General features: G+C 41.6%; 1 long non-coding RNA gene across 1 annotated transcript; it reads left to right on the top strand.

Moving 5' to 3' along the window:
- Positions 1-7,280: 7,280 nt before the first annotated feature.
- On the top strand, positions 7,281-8,463 carry LOC108938212 (uncharacterized). The gene is made up of 4 exons (XR_001966396.1): positions 7,281-7,389; positions 7,597-7,697; positions 7,827-7,876; positions 8,429-8,463. It is a non-coding gene; the product is annotated as an uncharacterized LOC108938212 (long non-coding RNA).
- Positions 8,464-17,611: the final 9,148 nt, after the last annotated feature.

Below are 17,611 nucleotides of genomic sequence, written 5' to 3'. Positions count from 1 at the left end.
AAAGACATGCACTTGTTGCTGCTCTCTGGGATAAGGAGTTTAGGCCTCTTGTCTTGGAGGTAGACTGCAGATTACATTGAGAAACTGAGCTATAAATGTTTTTTAAGAAAATAACATAACATTTGCAAATAGTATTCAGAAAAACAATGTATTGACAATAAAGGAAAAATATGTTTTATTATAGTTTAAAAATAAAGATTCTGATTTCCTTCTCCACTGTGTGTTATATATTTGAATTTTGTATAGCTACCATATGTAGTATAATTTACATATTTTTTTTATTGCAGACTGCTACAACTGATGGAGATGTATCTGTGAAGGAGGATATTATGAACTAATAAGAGCAGAGAGCTATAGTGAATCAGAATAAGAAACAGCAGGAGGAAAATAGCTTTCAATAAAATAATGACCACCACACCTAAGGGCAAATGGTTAGACTAAATATGCTCAAGTGGGATTGTTCATATCTATTCCTCAGGAGGTATTAATCCAGTTTCTGTGGTGTGATCTGTAAACAGCTTAGTCAGCTGAAGATATTAGCCTGTGTTATATATTATGTTTTTTCATTCTACAACAAACTGAAATTTTTAGAAAATAGATCACAGGAGAAACTGAAATTGAAAATAAATACATAAATCAGAAACGTTCATATCTGCAAGAATTAATTGATTTGATCACTCGCAACACAAAAAGCTCTACGCTGTACCTTGTTTCTGGTGACCGGGAGATTGTAATGTTTTACATTTACTGGGAAAAAAAAACAACAAAACTTGGTGCAATTCATTGTGCAACTGACAGGATCTGACATGGTTTACGTTACAAGAATTTTGTGACCACAAGAGTTTGGCGCATGTTCGTAGTACATCACCAACAGTTTTTTTTCCTTTGGTGAGGTAATTTTCTTGACCACAAACTGCAAAACTTTTAACCAAGTATGACAATCTATGCATTTGTGATTTTGAAAATTATTATTATTATCATTCTTCTTCTTCTTCTTCTTCTAATTATTATTGCAATAACAGCAGCACTGGACAACACAGCAATGCACAGAACATGGTAACAACACAGAGTAACCCTGGAAGTGTAAGAGAACACAAGTTTAGACTATTCAGACCTTTTTTGATAAGGGAGTTTGAATAATTATTTGCATTACAGTGACATATTATCATACCACAAAATGTAAGAGGAATCATGTAGCATAATATTTCCTCTGCATTTTTTTTTTTTGCATTCATCACACATTAACCATCCTCTTGCTTAGCAGTAACAATCTAGATAACGTGATAATGGAACACAGTCTCTGTCTGACAGCTCTCCTGCACAGTTGACAAACAAAGCTTTGTTTCAATGATCCATTCAAAATATGATGAGGTCTTAACCCAATTCCCATGGAAATAATGTAAAGAGCACCCATCCCACATTCACCGAATTTGTGTAACATTGCCCACTATTAGTCTAGTCAGATCCCTCAAGAGGATAATGGAACAGTTGTGCAGAAAGAGACATGTACCAGATGTACCCTGGTTTGTTCAGAGACTTTTCATAAATGCAAAGCATAATCATAAAAGACAAATGTCCAACGCTGAATGCAAAACGAGCAGAGTGAAGGTTAAAGTTCAGGACACAGATGCAGTACGGGACCAGCTGTAGGAGTTGGGGTTGTTTAAACAGAACAAATCATAAGGAACAGAGGGATGCCACAGAGAAGCAGAGGCAGTACCTTTGAGAACACACATTGTGTGCACCTGTGTGAGAGTTTCAGAAGGTCACCTGGACCGATTTCAGCATCATTTTAGGTGAGTGCTTCATAAAATCACACCCTAAGGCTGTTAAAATTTAATAGGACTTTGATATTTTTACCTTATTCTTTTATCTACATCTTCTGATTTTTATGCACAGCAACTCCCAATGCCACTGGAAGCAGGAAAAAAGCTGGTTGCTTTTGTACAAAATATTATACAATAGAAAGTGTTGAAAGATTGAATGGCTTCTAATCATTCTTACATGTTGGTTGTGAAGAAACGTGATTACAGAGTGTCCAGGGAATCAGACTTGTGTTTAAAAGGTTGTAGTTGAATATTATAAATAGTTAACCGTACTAATTTAAATACATTTTTATCTATACATGTTTTAGTGAGACTTTATTAATGAATATGTAGAAACAAACATTTACAACATGTAGGATACTTTAGGTTTAGATTGCATTAGATAAACAACCCTGAATATTAATGCATTTAACAAACTTTTAAAGATTCACAAACACCTGGAAGACTGAGGGAGCATTAGACAGACAAACGGCATCACCCAATATTTGTAACGGCCCAGGGAGGTGCTAAACGTGGCCTTCCACTCATCTCCCTGGGGGATCTGGATGAGGTTATACACACTCCGCAGATCTAATTTGGTGAAAACAGTAGCCCCATGGATCTGCTCCAAGGCAGCAGTGATGAGCGGTAATGGGTGAGGGTATATGTCGGTGATGGCGTTCAGCCCCTGGTAGTCGATGCAAGGGCGCAGACCATAAAGTCTTACTGATAAAGAAGAACCCGGCAGAGGCGGGTGATGTGAAGGGCCTGATGATCCTCACGTTCAGGGCATTTGTGATGTACTCCTGTGTGGCCTTCTGTTCAAGCACGGACAAGGGGTACATGTGGCCCCTGGGAGGCGTGGTCCTGGGCAGGAGGTCAATCGCACAGTCTCACGGCCAGTGAGGGGAGAGCTCCACAGCCCGGGCCTTGCTGAAGACTTCCCGGAGGTTCCAGTACTCCTGGGGTACCTCCACCTGGGGGGAGACTGGCCACCCCCTCCACGGACATGGCGCGACATGGGAGCCACAAACAGAAGTGTGCGCATCGGTCACTCCAAGACACCAGTTCCCTGTGCTCCATCGGAACACTGGGTCATGCCTGACCAACCAGGGGAAGCCAAGGATAACTGCTGTGTCGGAACCTGTATCAGGTAGAACACCAGGTCCTCATGGTGGCAGACCCCGATTGCGACCCAGAGGGCACTGTGCATAAGTCCACCACCCCAGGGGTTGGCTATGCAGGGCGCTAATCTAGAGCTTGAGGTCACAGCACCGGCCTGGGCCTATGTCCATGAAGCAGCTGGCTGCCCCCAAGTCAACTATGGCTCAAGTATCCAGCTGGTTCCCTCCCCAGGCTATGTGTATAGGCACTGTGAGCTGCCCTGACCTGCACCTGAGGCTCACCTGCGGTCCTGTGTGGGGACTGCGTGGAGTCTGAAGCAGACAGTCGGAGTGGAAGTGGCCTGCGCACCGCAGTAGAGACACAGGCCATCCTGGAAGCAGCGTCACCTCCCTTGGGGTCTGGCCTCCCCTGCCCGGGCTGCCTAGGTTCCGGGTCCTTATCCGGGGATGTGAGGACTGGCGCGGGCATCTAATTCTGAGCCAGGTGGTCCAGGGCCACTGGCATCCCTACAAAGCGATTGAATGTCCACTCCTCCCCCCCATAGGCTGGAGCCTATTCCGGAAGCAGGCCATGAGGGGGGCTGTGTTCCATCCTTTCTGTTCTGCCAGAGTCCGGAATTCCATCACGTACTTAGCCACCATCTGCCAGCCCTATCGTATGCGCAGGAAATGATCACAGACAGTGTGGGCGGAGAGTGAGTGACCAAATACCACTTCGAATTTCTTACGGATGTTAGCATAGGTAATCTTCAGGTGCTTGTGCCACCATGGCGTCACCCAGGTGCATGCTGGACCAGTCAGTAGCGCCACCAGATAGGTGATCTTGGCCTAATTGGTCCGATACGGGTGGGGGAGCTGGAGAACACCAGCTCACATTGCATCAATAATCCTTGACGCTGCTCCGGCAACCCATTGTACCTTTCAGGGATGGCAAGGCGGGGTCCCGGAAGCAGGGTGCTTGAGAGCGCTGGAAGGGCGTCTCCCAGTGGCCCTTCCTCCAGTTCCCCTATTGTCTGATGATGGGCTCCCAGCACGGCACCCTGCGACGTGCGGTCGCGGTGCAGCTGGGTGAGATCTGCTGAGTCCATAGGTGAGGCAGGCCCTTCTGTCATGTTGCCGGATGGGAAAGAGCGATGGACTCAAGTACAGTGCTCGAAGGAGTTAGGCAAAAGAGTAGTCAAAGGACAGACAAGGGTCAGGCAAGGAGCAAATGGCATCAAAAGGAGTACCCAGAATTGTTATCGGTAAAGCTAGGCGAGAGATCAGCGAACCAGAAAGACTAACACAGAGAGAGTGGAGCACAAAGCAGGACCGGAGTGCACCAATTGCTCTGGGAAGAGGTCCCACATAGAAGAACTTCTGGGGCATCCTTTTATCCTGTGTTCTCCTGATGAGCTGCAGGTGGTGCTGATGCACCGGTGGGTGTGACATATCTGCTCAGATTGTCACATATCTGGTCTGTGACTGAACTCTTCCTCAGTTCATGCGGTCAGGGCTCAGGACATTCAGTCCGGTGTGATAAGCTCAGACCATCTTTGAAAATTGTGCCACGCAGTTGTGTATGACATACCATAAAAAGCACTGTGCTTTGATTTTCTTATTGTTGATTCAGTTAAACGCAAGCCAGTCTGCACATACTGTCAGGGTAACCTTACTTTGTGAAGTCAAAATAAGCTTTGTTGACAGCATAGAGCAAGAAATCATGTCGTTACTTACAATATTATTCATTCTCTTTTAAAGGGTTGGACTGCTTTTTCCTTTTCACATAAAGTATCTCTTAGGGAGACTTTGGGGTGAACTTTACTCAGACTTGGGATGAATTGGAAAATTTTCCCAAGTACAATAATGAAATAAAGAATAGAGTGAACAACATCATTCTGATTTGTCAATACACAGTCCACTCTGAAGAGCAAATTAGGACCACTTAACGGGCATAACTGAACAGCAACAAGATCAGCAAAATATATGAAATTTCGCAAAAAATGATGCATATAGTATTTTCTAAAATGTCTGTATATCATTAAAAGTTTAAAATCTCTTGCTTTGTCACAGATAGATTTTTAAAAATACAAACCCAACAGGATTCAGTAAGTGACTGTCTTATGAAAAAAGGTCCTGAAAATAGTCTTACCATGCTGAAGGGTGGCTCAGTTGGTAACACCACTGCCTTGATGAGTGGACTGTGTGGAATGAGGTTTGAATCCAACTCAATCTGTGCTGAGTTTGTATGTTGTCCCTGTGATTGAGTTGGTTTTCCTCCCACTGTACAAACGCACATGTTTTAGGTTAACTGGTGACTCCAGATAGCCTGTTCTATATGTATGTGAGTGAATGACTGTGCGTACGGCTTCCCTGTGATGGGCTGGCATCCCAACTATGGTGTACTCTGCTTGCCCTTGTGCCCTATATTTCCGACATGGGCTCCCGACCACGCTGATCCTGGAAAAGTCATTAAAGAAAAAGAATGAGTGATCATGCATTACATGGTGAGCAAGTTTGTACGCCATATGTCGTTATGCAACAACAGAAATTTCCTCTTGTTACTTCCAGTGTGCATAGAGAAGTTCAGATGCACCATTATTTGGTAATACCGTACTTTTTTAAGCAAGATAAGAAGTGGCTTCTTCTGAGGCTCAAAAATTCAATTAAACAGTTTGGTTCGGTTCCTTGCACCGCTGGACTTCAGTCAACACAGAAGGTAGGGCCATCTTACAACTAATAGGGAACTTAAAAAAAACGATTGTTACTACTTTCAGTGAATAAAGTATGTTACGTTAAACAAGTGAAAGTCTTCAATGTAAAATACATGGAATGGATTTTAATGTCCTTGCCAGTTACAATGGAAAATATAGGGATTCTATAAAAATGACTACTTTTACAATATATATAAATCTATTTAAAGTACAAATAAAGTTCTGCTTCTGATTTTGCTACCAAAACACAAACAATAATTGCAATAGTACTAAAACTACACAATACTGTATTGTGCCACAATAACAAAACATGGTAATGTGGACTGTTTGTGTACGGATTTGCAGGATAAAGAACTTATCATGTATTTCATGTATCATGTATTAAACTTTTTTATACTTGTACATATGTATTGTTTAAGAACTGTTTAAAAATGAAAGTACTTTTTGAATTACATATTTTGACATTTTTAAGGTAAAGGTGACATCAACTATTGTAACAATTAATGTTTCGGTATGCTGATGATTCAGATTGCCTATGAATGATAAATGTTTAAGAAGCAACTTTGACAGTGATGTTTCAATATGTTACAGATAATTTAACAGGTAACGCAAAGGAATGGGAAACACAGGCGATAAAAGTAAGTAAAACATAAATGGCATAGAAATCAGACAATTAAACGTGATTCAAACAGCAGAATGAAATGGGAGCATATAATGAGAGGCTATGGACATGAAGTTGTAAAGATTGTCAGTTCAAGCTCCATTCTATGTCACAATATCCTTGTTATATGATATGTTATATAATTTATTTATTTTTATATATTTATTATGATTTATTATATGAGAGCTGCTGCTAGTTAAAATAAACACTATAGACCAAAGTATTATATTATTATTGTACATGACAGAAAAAATACACTGAAAATGTAAAAATGTAAAAACTTGATGAAGATTTATTCTCCTATTAGATTCACTTCAGTATGCTTTTAGGAACCTACAAATGTAAAAATTGAAAAAAAAGCCTTGAACTCTGAAAAATGAACTATTTTACGATGAATCAGCTTTGTAAAGAGTGCACATTGGAATACACCCCAACACAGCTTAATGGGTTATGGAGATGGGCTTGTATGATTATGGTTATGTTTTTGATAATCAAAATGCCCCACCAATAACAAAAATATTCTAAGAAAGGTACAAGAAATGTCAGTGCACAAAATTAGTTCATTATAATCACAGTGATGTTAATCTACAGATTTTATTAACCTTTTTTGTAACTTCAGTAACCTACTTAGTTATATTAGGACTCCGGTCCATTAAAACACAGAATGGTTTCTTCAGAGACCTTTGTGTTGCCACAAAGTAATAACATTTATGTTCCTGTTTGAAAGAAGTATTGGTACAAACAGTTCACTTGCCAATATACTGTATGTGTACAAAAATGATGAAATTCTTGTCCATCCTGTGGAAACATGAATTATATATAGTATATAATTAATAATAATTATATATAGTACAATACTGCATTCTCCTGTATGGTATTAAGTATTGCAGGATTGACATTTTTCCTGGTCTTTGATTCAGGATCCCTGTATAGATTGTCTTTTCATAACATTTATGACCTCTGTACTCAGAGTGTTGTTTATGTTTCTCAGCAACAGCAAGGACCACAACAACAGCAGCAGCAGCAACAACAACACCACCACCACTACCACCACCAACAAGTTTATGGACAACACCATCTACACCTACTGGAAATCCTTTCATTAGGTAGTGGTCCATATTAACAAGATACATAAGCAAGCAAGCAAACAAGCAAACAAACAAAATATGTATTTGATTTTAATTTGATGGAATTTTATTTGGTGAATAATTTATCCTTATAAATATGTTCTCTATACATTCAATTCTTCTTGTTATATCTTGAAAGGCCTTTCTCATACTCATCTTCTGATCTTTCTGTTGTTTATCTTGAAGAAAACTGGTACAAGGGCTGCTGGCAGTAGCAGGTGTTGTGGTGGTTATTACAATAATAGTGGTTTCATTTTCCATTTATAAGAAGAAACGGAGGACCGCAAGTAAGTATTATATGAATCACTCTTTTGACATTACATACAGTATTCTCAGCAGCCATAAGAGGGCAGGTCATACTTATAATATCCTTTCATTATACTCTTTATGTATATATCTCTTCTAAATATTTCTAGCTACGAGGACACAAAATGATGACCTAAATACCAGTGAAGAAAATGCAAAGGTAGGTATGCCATCTTGTGATATTTCAAAATACCAATGTTTGACAATACAGAGAGGTAGGTATATAGTCAAAGGAGCAGGGTTTGAATCCTACCTGCTGCTGTAGTACTCTTCAGCAAGATACTTATCCTAAACTTCTCCAGTAAGAATTACCCAGCTACAGGGCTCTGACTTCAATGGGTAAATCATGGTAAGTAGCTTAGCTTTGTAAGCTGCTTTAGAGAAAAGCATCACCTAGAAAAAAATTTAAAGGGATATTCCTTCATTCAAGACTTCATGTCAATGTGGACAGAAGTTTTTGGGGAAGTTCCTTATTTACATATATAGCAAACACTTTTCTGCTATTGGACTTTTGCCGTTCAGCTGGGTAATTTCACCAAAGACATTCTGGTTAAGTACCTATGCGAACATAACAACAGCAGGGCTCTTTCGGAACCACTCCTTCAGTTCCTTGATTCCTGCACTGTTTTATGAAAAATACACATTTATAAAGAAGTGCTGACTTTTTGTCCTAGATTGGCTCAGTTACAAGGATTTACCATTTGTTTCACAGACGTCCAGGAGAACAGAAGATGAATCAGATTGCACGTATGCAAACGTCCAAATTCAGATGCAAAAATCAGATGCCAGTGATGTTACCCATACAGATGTCATATACAGCAACACAATCAAGGCCACTGATAACCAGATGTCTCCTCAAGAGACAGACTATGCAACACTGTGAACAAATGGTCAAAAGTTAACATACTTCTGCATTTTTGTCTAAAACTTGACCTCTTCAAACCACTTTTGGATTCCTTCCTAACTGTTGGAGCTTCACCATATGCAGACATCAGAATTTCAGTGTCTGCAAGTTGTGCTACTGCCCCCTGTGGACAGCTGTTGGTTACTGCACTATTGCCACCTCACTGTGCCATCTTGTTACCGACTCCTTCAGTATAGTCAACGTTTTCTCTCACAGTCTCTAGTTGTAGCTCTGGTCAGGTGCCGGTGAAGGGAATTGATTCATTCCCCTTGTTCCCAGTCAGTAACTGGCCAGTTTAGTTGTCACATGTAAAGTCCCAGCAACTGTATGGGCTCTTTTTTGTGAAATTTATATGAATTTCGGGGGCAGGGCGGTGGTGCAGCGGGCTTCGCCAGCTCCTACTCTCTGGTGGGTCTGGGGTTCAAGTCCTGCTTAGGGTGCCTTGTGATGGACTGGTGTCCCGTCCTGGGTGTGTCCCCTCCCCCTCAAGCCTTGCGCCCTATGTTGCTGGGTAGACTCCGGCTCACCGCAACCTTGCTCGGGACCAACGGTTGTTGAAAATGACAATTCAATTTATTTTCATAGAGCGCTCTTCTCATGCAGCGACCCAGAGCGGTTTAACACAGGCATAAGGCAAGAAAAACAAGTACATCAGAACACAGAAACAATGAAAACAGTTGACTACAGACTACTGTAATACATTATCAATGCTTTTATGAAGTTATAAGTATGCCTACTGGCCATGGAGGAAAGGAACAAAACTCCCAACTGAAAATCAAGGGAGAAAAAAACCAAGGGCCAGTGGCTGCCCACCCCTCCTGGGCATTCTAGATTAAATAAGACTTCTAAGCCAGTTTAATAAGTAATAGTGGGATTGTTGCTGTGTGGTAGCTTCATCTCCCAGTTCAGCAAGGTACAGCAAAGACAATGACCTTTCTGTATAAATGAGCAAACAATGGTGTGTCTCATAGTGTAGACACTAACACTAAAAGTGTGCTTTGGTAAATGGGTCAGACTGATAATTATAATTGTAAATATAAATGTAAATAAATAAATGTAAATGTAAGTAATTGGCAGTGGGTAATGCAACTGTTTGAGCTGCTGACTTGCAGTTGGAACAGGGTTTGAATACTTTCTCCTGCCATATGGTAGTTACTCTCACTAAATTGCTCCTGTAAAAATGACTAAGCTGTATAAATGAGTAAATCTTTGTGAACTTAGTACACAAAGCTAACATTATAAGTTGCCCTGGACAAAGGTATCAACTAAATTAATAATTGTAAAAGTGTGTTAAACAGTCTTGTCATTAGACTCCTCTTTAAATACATTTACAGTTACATGTATTCATTTAGCAGGTGCTTTTCTCCAAAGCGATGTACGTCTCATAGAAAATACAATGTGTTCATTACATCAGCAGAAAGAGAGACATAGATGCAGGCGTGTGATTCTTAAGTACAGTTAATTTGTTTTCTTCACCATATGCACCAACGTTCATCACCCGAGTAGCTGGATAAAACTTTATCAGAATGTCAGCTATTCCTGATCACATATAATACATATATATACTGTAGGTATTCACATGAAAAAAGTGCAAAAAATTTGAATGCTTATTTGTATTTGTCAAGGCTCATGCATACATGTAGACTGACTGTGAAGATGTCTTAATAAATGAATTAATTTTAAAAAACCCTATACAATCCCTATACAGAAAACCCTATACAACGTGTATTGTATGCTGGTTTACACAGCGGTCTGTGACAAATGGACTGTACTCAAGAATAATGTGTCTGCACCCAAATCTCTCATTCGTTGGTGTACGTTTTGTATTATTCTCTGAGATGTACATCGCTTTGGACAAAAATGTCAGCTAAATGAATAAATGTAAATTTAAATGTTATTTTTGTGAAATTCATTATATGAAGACCCACCCCACAGAGATATCTCCACAAAACTCATTAAGATGTGGAACATGTAAATTTATTAGTGCAACCAAGGAAATTAAAGACCAAGCATAATTTGCTGAAATCAACCACAGTTCGCTGGGGAATTGTTTGCTGTACATCTTGTCAGAAGTGTACCAAGGTCTGCTTTGGGAAAAGCAGAAGACACTTAGCTGATCATTGTAGGGAGCGTTTCACTCTTTTAGGATTAAACACTGCTCATTTCCAGGTGCCAGACACTTCAGAAGTACTGGAGATAATTTAAAAAAAAAATTTTTTTTTTAATTTTTTTTTAGGGAGCTCATGTATTTGTAATTTAGAATGTAAAGAAGAAGAGTTTTCCAGGTTTTAAGTCATTATTATTATTTTTTATATCTTGTTTGCTACTCCTGCATGGTGGTAGAGCAGATCCCTCATGCTTCTGGGACAGTTCTTGGTTGTTAATAACACTGACAACACTTAATATAGCTGATGGAGGACTTGCTATAATATTGTTCATTTATCATCATTAAAGTATGATCCAATCATCACAATCATATTATTTCTGTGTTATTCCACAAAGTGCCTTTGCTTCATAAATACACATGGACACGACTTTCTTGTGTGCCATAGTTCTTAGCTGCACGTCTGGCTAAATTCTGTAGTTTGTTACTGTTAAGCAAGGATACGATAGCATACCTTATGAACTGCCAGAAAATGCTGTGCCTGTGCAGTTTTTCTCTTTAATTTATCTTGCAAACTCATTTCTGCAACACCTGTGGCATAGATATAAAGTCTAAATGGTTTATTGGTTCCAACCAATGTTTTTACTCAATGGGACCACAAGAGAGCAGCAGAATACTTGTGATTGCAAGGAAAGTTTCTCAAGAAAAAAAGACCTGGCCTGCAGTCCAGTGAAATACACATCTTATGATATAATATCCACTTCTGCCATACAGGGGAGTAAATACACACACACACATTTTCTGAACCGCTTGTCCCATACAGGGTCGCGGGGAACCGGAGCCTACCCGGCAACTCAGGGCGTAAGGCCGGAGGGGGAGGGGACACACCCAGGACGGGATGCCAGTCCGTCGCAAGGCACCCCAAGCGGGACTCGAACCCCAGACCCACCGGAGGGCAGGACTGCGGTCCAACCCACTGCACCTGGGGAGTAAATAATTCTTATTAAAAATTCACAAAACAGTTGTTTGAACTTAGATAATTATTTTAACCCACAGCAGTATATTATACAGTATTGTTCAAAAGATTTAGGCACCTGGGGGAAAAAAAAAACTGTAAAGTGAGAACGCTTCCAAAAATAATGCTCTTAATTAATAAACTTCCTACAAAGCTTAGTAACCACCCATTGTCACCAACCACTTGGCGTGGTGGGGTTGACCAGGTCCTGCCCTCTGATGGGTCTGGGGTTCGAGTCCTGGTTGGGGTGCCTTGCAATGGACTGGTGTCCCGTCCTGGGTGTGTCTGCCCCCCTCCAGCCTTGCGCCCTGTGTTGCAGGGTTAGACTCTGGTTTGCCACAACCCTGCTTGGGATAAGTGGTTTCAGACAATGTGTGTGTATACTTTCTTTCTTTAATGACATACAAAACCCTTACTGTAATACTGTAACTTTTTGCAAAAGGAATGCTTGGAAAACTAAAATATGCTCTTTCCCGGGGGGTGCGGTGGTGCAGTGGGTTGCACCAGGTCCTGCTCTCTGGTGGGTCGGGGGTTCGAATCCCGCTTGGGGTGCCTTGCGACGGACTGGCGTCCCGTCCTGGGTGTGTCCCCTCCCCCTCCGGCCTTGCGCCCTGTGTTGCCGGGTAGACTCCGGTTCCCCGCGACCCCGTATGGGGCGAGCGGTTCTGAAAATGTGTGTGTGTGTGTGCTCTTTCCCATTGACACTAATGCAGAAGACATTAAATAACCGTCTAAAACAAATATTTTTGTGAAACATCTAAGTGCCCAAAACTTTTGCACAATACCGTATATCCTATGGATGTTATATTTTTAGCATTTGGTGTTTTTTGTATCATGAGTGTGTTAACATACTGAATACAATATAATAGCTGCAACTGAGTACCTGGCTAATGTGTTCTGTTGTGGTTGTGGGATTCGAGCCTACTTTTCATCAGAGATATTCTGCAACTACCGTGTAACTTGCATTTCTGCAGAGGAAGCTATACAGCATGAGGTGACTCTCAAGGGCTACCTGAAGCAGGCAGGGATGAAATTGTGCTGCAAAAAAAGTGTCGCACACATTATGTCGGAGCAAAGGTGCTCATATTGGCTCGATGCTTTCTGTTATGACCTTGCTTTTCTTTTATTTTTGGATTGCAAGGAACCTCACCTCAAGGATAAGCGAATTACCTTGAAACTATTTAATGACTTTCCGGCAAAGAAGCCCTCCGTCCCAGGACAGCTCGGCTGTAATCTAAATGAATGGCCTCCGGGCACTACAGTAGCTGACTGGACTTCCATTATAAAAGCCACTTCCCTCCTTCCTGTGTGTTTCGAGTCGTGCTGCGAGCCATCTGGAGCCGGCTGCCTGTGTGCCAGCGGGTACATGCACACGTGAACCAGCTCGTTGCACTCTGTAAGCTTTCAAATGCAAGGCGCATTGGTAGCACCGGAAAGCCCACATGTGTGGAGCCATTTCCCAAAGGTCAGTGTTGGGAAGGCCAACATGTTACCATCTCAATACCATCTCCACTGAAAAAACATGGGCTGGGCTCCACTGCCGAAAATCTATTAAAATGTCTCAAGTCAGACAATCGAGTTTATGAAGAAATGTCATCAGATGATGTGACAGCATACAACGTGGTGGTTACAACTACCACCCTTGGGCTTGGTGGTTGCAGATTCAAACCCCACCCCTGCTGTAGTACATCTGATCAGTGTGCCTGGCCTAAACTGCTGCAGTAAAAGTAATCCTGCTGTATCAATGGGTGAGTCATTGTATGGATCTTCACACCGGGAGCTGATTTGGAGAAAAGTGTTTAGGATGATTTTCCAACCTAAACTATGTGCAGTTCTATTACTAAACACAGTGTTTTTTATAGTATGGGACTAAATACAATACTATAGAGTAAATGTAATTAGGTCTTATAAGAAACACTTTACTTTCTTTCAGCTATTTCAGTTATTTGAACCATACAAATGAAATACTTGGAGTGGGACTCTGGGCACCCATTGCTTACAAAAGGAACCAGCAGCTGGGTATTTGTGGTATGCAGGCAGTCACAGGCAGGACAGACACTGGGCAGCAGGGGTTTCCTGAATAAACAGTCATTTACTCATGATAACAGAAGGGGGGGGGGGGGGGGACCATGTCTTTAAGAGATAAACCAACAATCAGAAGGTAAACCGGCAGCAAATAGGAAACAGTCTTTATGCCAAGATACATTCATTCTTCCATTAATCGTTACAACCTTCTTAGCAGCTGCTTCTTAAACCATTTACATTTATTTATTTAGCCAGTGCTTTTCTCCAAAGCAACTTACAATCATTTACCCATTTACACAGCTGGGTAATTTTTTACTGGAGCAATTTAGGATAAGTACCATGCTAAAGGGTACTACAGCTGGAAGTAGTAAGATTCAAACCTGCAACCTGGGGGTCTGAAGGCAGCGGCACTAAGCACTACACTACCACCTGAGCCCTGTGTACCCCTGCCGTGCCAGTTAGAGGGAATGGGGTTGTCATTAATGGGATATTTGACACAAGGCTGCAACTGTAAAGCACTTTGTCTATTCAAGCCAGACCCAGAGTAACTGTTTCTCACCTTCAACCTCCCTCCTCACAAAACAAACTCCATGTGATGGACAAGCTGTCTAAAGAAGTTGCTCTCATTAGTCTGTTTGGCTGCTGCCCAAGCTCAGTGTTGTTAACACAAAATCAGTAAGAGTCCATTACCTTTCTGGAGGAATCGGGTGTCATCATCACACAAGAAATTCCTCACATTATTGCACTGTATGAACTTCATCTAATGGGATGACCAAACTCAGGGCATGTCAAGAAAACACCTCTGACACTATCCTGTCAATGCCAGGACCCTGATATGGACCTTCCAGGACTGTCTCCAAATGCTCACATCCCCTTATGACTCATCCTCGATGGCACTCTACCCATACATGTTGACATTATTAATGGTTCACGCACAGCCAACTAAATTCTGCAGCATGCCTTTCAAATTTCTCATGCATTTTTGTTAATCTGGGGTGCTCATAGCACACATCAAACTAATAACGTTTCCTGTCTGAGTTTGGGGATGCAATCCAGACTAATTCCTGGACACGTCAGTCCAATCCGTTATTTTTCTCCTACGAACCTGTCTTTGCTGCCTTCGTGATGTCCTTCTTTTGTCCCAGTGGTCATGTTCAGAGACATCAACAGGTACCAGCCATGCACGGAAGAACAGTCAAGCTGCACTCCTGTTCACTATTCATATTTCTGGACTCACAGTCAGCTCTTGCTGCCTACTTAGACACAGAGGACAGGAGCCCTGCTGAGAAGGTCTCTGGAAATGCCAGACACGTACAGTGTATGTGTCGGCATACTTACTCCACATACATATTATATAGCCTGTGTGCACCAGTGCTTCTCTTTTGTAATCACTTTCTATACATGCAAATGAGGTCCAATCAACCTACCAACAATAAGTGTTATTCAGTCAAACAGTGGTAACCTGCGATTGACTACACAATATAAAATGTTTCAGTCCACCTCACCTTCAAATCTTGTTTTGTCCAGGGAGTTAAAAAAAAAAAAACAGCATTAGTTTTAAAGAAACATACCTTTAGGACATAGAATAATCAAGAAGCAGGATCTGAAGCTGCCTTATTTTGTGTTGTAGGATTTTTTTCCTGTGACAGCTGACAATGAACCTGGCACAAATGTTCAGACAATATTTACGTTCCAGCGGCTCTGCGTATTCCCATTGTTGCTGTCACATCACTTTGTACCATTCAATTTTAAATCTCAGCTAGAGAAACACACAGCTGCCTAAGGACAGAAAAGCAAAGCAGACAATGTAACTGTTAGCTCAACCCTGTGGTTCCTTGCTGTAGGTGTCTCTTTGATTTTCTTAACATCAAGGGGTGAAATGGCATGTAATAGCAGTGATAAACCTCCCTGGGGTGACTTGCAGGGGCAGCCAAACCCCAAGGCTGCCAGAGGTACTGGGAGAGTTCCCAAGCCTGGCAGGAGCACAGTCAACATGTTCTGAAGTTCCTACCTTGCACTAGTCAGGCACCTGGTGCAGTGTCGCTTCGTATGACATGGTTCAGAGTTACATGCATGGATTTTATAAGAAGGCAAAACTGATTCACATCAAATCTTTGAAAAAAAATACTCACTGGTGCAATAACAATGACTACCTTGGTTGGGGTTTTTTGTATGTTGGGCCACATGGCAGGGAAAAAAAAGGAAACTCGTGTCATACAGGATAACTTTTTTCAAATTCACTGTGAAAAGAAAGAAGGCAGGACTTCTGAGGTCATTTGAGTTCACCTGAGCCACATAGAATTACAGTTACATTTACATTTATTCATTTTGCAGACGCTTTTCTCCAAAGTGACATACATCTCATAGAAAATACAATCTGTTCATTAGATTACAAGAAAGAAAGACATAGCTGCAGATGTGTTATACTTAAGAACAGTCAGTTTCTTTCCACCATATGAACCAATATTCATCACACGAGTAGCTGCATAAAACTTTACCAGAATATCAATTATTCCTGATCACCTTTCTAGTAATTTTTTTTTTTTTTTTGGCGAGATACCTATAAACATTTATGCTATATTAGAGGAGTAGGGTGTGGTGGCGCAGTGGGTTGAACCGCGGTCCTGCTCTCCAGTGAGTCTAGGGTTTGAGTCCCGCTTGGGGTGCCTTGCGACGGACTGGCGTCCCGTCCTGGGTGTGTCCCCTCCCCCTCCGGCCTTATGCCCTGTGTTGCCGGGTAGGCTCCGTGACCCCGTAGGGGACAAGCGGTTCTGAAAGTGTGTGTGTGTGTGTGTACAGGAGTAGCTGCGTATGGGTTTGTTCCGGGCACTATCTTAAAGTTATAGTGCATGAACATTTACACCTTACATGAATTTAAGACATCATGGGCAAAGTGAGTCTGGAAGAAATGAGTTTTCAGACCCTTTTTAAATGTGGACAGAGCTGCAGCAGTTCTGAGTGAGAGGGGGAGGTCGTTCCACCACAACGGAGCCAGAACTGAGAACCTTTGTGCTATCCCTTTCGTGCACGGAAAAGTGTAGTGGTCTGGCTGGCGTGTAGCGGATGATCAAGTCTTGTAGATAGCTGGGAGCAGTTCTATTGATGCATTTGTAGGCAATAACCAAGGTCTTGAATTTGATCCGGGCAGCTATAGGAAGCCAGTGCAAAGAAACAAGTAGAGGAGATACATGGGAATGCTTTGGCAAGTCAAACACAACTCGTGCAGCAGTGCTCTGTATCAGCTGTAGAGGTTTGATGGCAGCAGGAGGATGGCCAGACAAGAGAGGGTTGCAGTATGTAGACTGGATGTCACCATGGCCTGGGCAAGTAGTTGGGCAGAGTCAATTGTGAGGTAAGAACAGATCCTGCGGATGTTATGTAGGATGTATCTGCAGGTCCAGGTTGTGGCTTCGACGTGCTGAGAGAAATACAGATTGAGTCAATCATCGCTCCCAGACTCTTAGCTGAGGAGGTAGACAAAATGAGTTACTTGTCCAGTTTGATTGAGAGATCATGACAGGAAGAATTATTATTAATTATTGTTATTATTTTCAAACAATGTGAATATCTCAATGTAAAATGTTTTGCTTATTTACCCCAAACATGTGATAAGTAAATGTGAATTGAGGAAGAGAAGGAAACAGACAATTCTAGTTGAAATCAGAAGTAATTCCACTAAAAGGCTTATCATCGTGTGTGTGCTTCTGTCTGTGTGTGTTTGTACTTCATAGGATTCAGGGTAATTTAAGCAAATTCCCAGAAGTGGGGTGTGGAGTGCATATTATGGGTTCAGTTGTGGGACAAGTTTCTCCACTGGATGCGGTCAGCATTGTTCCTTTCCCCATTG

Source organism: Scleropages formosus, chromosome 2, assembly GCF_900964775.1.
Source record: "Scleropages formosus chromosome 2, fSclFor1.1, whole genome shotgun sequence".
In the NCBI taxonomy this organism is placed as follows: domain Eukaryota; kingdom Metazoa; phylum Chordata; class Actinopteri; order Osteoglossiformes; family Osteoglossidae; genus Scleropages; species Scleropages formosus.
Note: the sequence above shows the minus strand (reverse complement) of the source record. Positions and strands in the feature narration are given on the sequence as shown.